This window comes from Ursus americanus, chromosome 20, assembly GCF_024610735.1.
Source record: "Ursus americanus isolate L20-20 chromosome 20, mUrsAme1.1.p, whole genome shotgun sequence".
NCBI lineage: Eukaryota > Metazoa > Chordata > Mammalia > Carnivora > Ursidae > Ursus > Ursus americanus.
Genome location: NC_142146.1, coordinates 14,020,355 through 14,024,102, shown reverse-complemented (window position 1 = coordinate 14,024,102; position 3,748 = coordinate 14,020,355). Strand labels below are relative to the sequence as shown.

General features: G+C 41.4%; 1 pseudogene; it reads left to right on the top strand.

The window, feature by feature from the left end:
- The first annotated feature begins 3,052 nt into the window (after positions 1 to 3,052).
- LOC148108373 (UPF0538 protein C2orf76 homolog pseudogene) lies at positions 3,053 to 3,501 on the top strand (annotated as a pseudogene).
- Positions 3,502 to 3,748: the final 247 nt, after the last annotated feature.

The following is a 3,748-nucleotide window of genomic DNA, read 5'->3' as shown; positions in this document are numbered from 1 at the left end:
GCTGTCCTACTTGCATTCCCACTAACGATGAACTAGAGTTCCTGTTGCTCCACATCTTTGCCAGCATTTGGCGTTGTCAGCATTCTTGATTTTTGCCGTTCGAATAGGTATGTAGTGATATCTCATTGTTGCTTTAATTTGCAATTCCTTAATGACACGTGATTCGGAGCATCTTTACATATGCTTATTTGCCACTTGTAAATCTTCTTTGGTGAGGTGTCTGTTCAGCTACTTTTGTCTATTTCTTGAGTGGATAGTTTGTTTCTTTCTGTTTTAAGGGACCTTTGCTTTTCCTTCTTTAGGTATAGATGTGGATACAGGCCCTTCATTAGGTATATATTTTGCCAATATTTTCTCCCAATCTATGGCTTGTCTCTTCACTCTCTCAACAGTGTCTTTCAGAGAGCAGAAATTTTTAATTTTACTGAAGTCCACCTTCCCAATTTTTTTCTTTAATGTAATATACTTTTGGTATAACTAAACCCAAGATCTTCTAGATTTTCTCCTATATTATCTTCTAAAAGTGATTTGGTTTTACATTTAGATCAATGACACGTTTTGAGTTAACTTTTGTGAAAGGTGTGTCCTGTAATACCAAGATGTATTGTATTTCTAGAGATAAGTTCCCAGGACTGAAACCTCAGGGTCAGAGGGCTATGTAATTTTCATTTTCATAGGCATTGCCAGAATGCATGTTCAGAAAATGTATTAATACTCTATGTTGATACCATAAAAACATGGGTGGAAAATTTTAGCCATATTCTCACTAGAAATTACTGTGATCACTCTTTTAATCATTTTTTCAGTCCAATGAGTATGAAAGAAGATCTCTGTGTTACTTGTATTTTTATTTCCCTTTAGTTGAATTTGAGAATATATTGTACATTTTTCGGCCATTTGGGTTATATCTTTTATTAATTATTGATGCACATATTTGGGATTTTGTTCTAATTGTTTTTTATTGTCAATTTGTAAGAACTCTTTATATACCATAGATACAACCCTTGGTTATCTTCATTACAATTTGTTTTTTTCCCCAAAACCTATCCTTTTGAGTTTTTTTTGTATGGACCGCTTATTATTGACTTTGTTTCCACTTGAAAGCATCAATCATTGGTTAAAACATGTAAGGAATACTTTAACTAAAGAAATCAGAGTCAAATGAATGACTAGACAGCTCACTCTTAGAAGGCTGCAGATATAAGAAAATCAAAGAAAAACCAAGGTCACATTGGCTGGAGAAGAAAATATTGGGCAGGTGTTTGGCAGGTAGAAGGAAATAAAACGTTATTTCAAATATTTGAATGATTGCCATCTGGGAAAAGGATCCCATTAATTCTGAATGGTCACAAATGATAGAGCTACTTCAAAGGAGAACGACAAGTAGGAAGAATTGGGCTCGATATAAGGAAGCAGTGTCCTCATGGTCATGGCTGCCCCGGAATTAAATGGTTGCTTAGGATTTAGTGTTCCATGAAATTTCTGAAGATGGTCACCATAAAGATGGAGAGCTGGGGGGAAAATATCATGCACAAGTTGCTATCGTTCAGAAAAACTGAAACCAGTTGAGGTATTTCGAAGAAAATGGGGCCTTAATACAGACAATTTGGTGATCACAAAACTGTTGGAAGGACTGGAGGAGTTCAAGGCCAGAAGCAGGTGTTAAGCTTTCGGATTTGCTGCTGCAGTTATGGCCTCCTAATATGGAGAAACACTGCTATCACACCAGGGTCAGTAACATGTCGAACATCACTGCTGACTTCCCAGCTCCTCTGTAGCCCTAGGGCAGGTGAAGATCAGGAAAACTCAGAAGCCGCTGGGAAAAATAAACTGCATATCTGCAAAGCCCATGTGAATCTGCTGTCCTTACTAAAGGAAGAAGAAATGGCGTCCACCTCTACTCCACCTTTGCGTAAGTGCCTTTCATTGACAGAGTGTAAATGGCATCCATGGAGTTGGAAACGAGAGGTGCTGAGCAAGACAGCTCATAGATTTCTAGCCCCTAAAGTACAGAGGACAGTTAGAAGGATGGGGCAGGGAATACACGTTGTCACACAACATCCCGCTCAGGGTTCCAGCATCAGTTTGGGGACAGACAGATGGTTGTACTAGACGCTACATGGCCTGCTTAAAATTTAGAGAAGGGGATTCCATAGTACTCTGTACAGCCTTTTCTTTTTCTGAAATTGTTTTTCAAAGTCTTCTCTACTCTGTCTCTGAAGAGCACGAGCAACACTGCTTTTTAAGTGTGATGGAAACCCACCCACTCTATCGCTCTTGTAGATTTTATGCAAATTGTACTTTAAAAAGATAGCATGTCACTGACGGTGACCATCTTTGTGAGTGCTGAAAAAGAAAACGTGTTATTTAATTCAATTAGTGTGTATTAAGGAGGACCTTCTATGAGCTGTTAGAGTCGTTGGCAAGCCCAAGAGGCCTGCTCACCATGGGGTTGTGGGCACCACCGTGCACTGCAAGGCTTCTCCTATCCAGCCACAGAATCCCCCTAGTGTCCTCTGGAGAGCAAGGAAATGAGAAGAGGCCTGCTGACTTGGGTTAATCACATCACGATACTCGGATGGCTCTCCCGTTTATGCACCAAATTCCAGGACTAATTCTACAAGGTCACATCGTGAAGGGTAAAGAATAGATTGGATTAAAGAAAGGGAAAACTCACAGGGGCGGGGTCAGCAAGACAGAAATTCACAGCGTACTTCATCTTTCATGATACCATTGAAGGGTGTGTCCGAGCCAGTGAGGCAGCCAGAGAGTGTCGCCTTCTCGCCCCTCATTCAAGAGAGGTTTGCCATAAGGAGTGCAGCTAGCTGACAGCCTCCTCTTTGAGGGCCTCTGGGATCTACAGTAAGGCCATGCTGTCCTCAAGCAGCCTCCAGCCAATGGCTGAGCATCATACAGGTCATAGGGCCTGCCATTTGTGCCCAGTGTGGAAATCCTCTATGGGCAAGCTGTGCTGGCCCTCTCCATTGGGCTGGCCAAAACTATCTCAGAGGGGCATCAAGGGCTGCGGGATTCCTAGGGGACCTACCTATGAATGAAATTGCTGAATTGGAAGGAATTTCTTTACATGGCTTCCAAAGACAACTCCCATCATAGGTCACCTCATTCGTTCATTTGAGCATTATAATTTCAAACCTGTAGGATATCACAGAGTTAATTTGGACCAAACTACATAGGAGTTTATAGTATTTCTAAAGCAAGATGAGCCCTTAAGGACCAGCCTCTCACTGCCATTTGGGAATTACAAATATGATAAACAAAAGATTATTCACCAAGCTTATAAACCAAAGACAAGTGAACTTGTGTTGAGTTTGGGAGATGACAGAGGCCCATCTAAAAGAAGACGGGACTCCGAAAGCAGCTAGAATGGCCAATGAAACTGAAATTGCATTCTTTTGTGAAGAAGATTAGAAGAACTACAAAACTAATCCCATTTAATCCTGGTGGAAACCAAACAGGGGTTTCCTTTTTGCATACTGTTAAGCTCTTTATTCTACTTCTGAGTACAGTGCACCTGCCTGAGGTTCCTCCTCCCATACCTGCCCACCTTCCACCTCTCTTGACACAAGTGTCAGGCCCATAGTGTGGCCTGAGCTTTCCCTGCTGATTCCCCCCCTCACTTATCTTTTGCGGACATTATCCCCAGTAAATATCTTGCCCTCGTCACTGGGTCTCAGTGTGTACTTTTGGGCTGACCAAACAAATACAGCTGTGGCATTTGCAAGACACA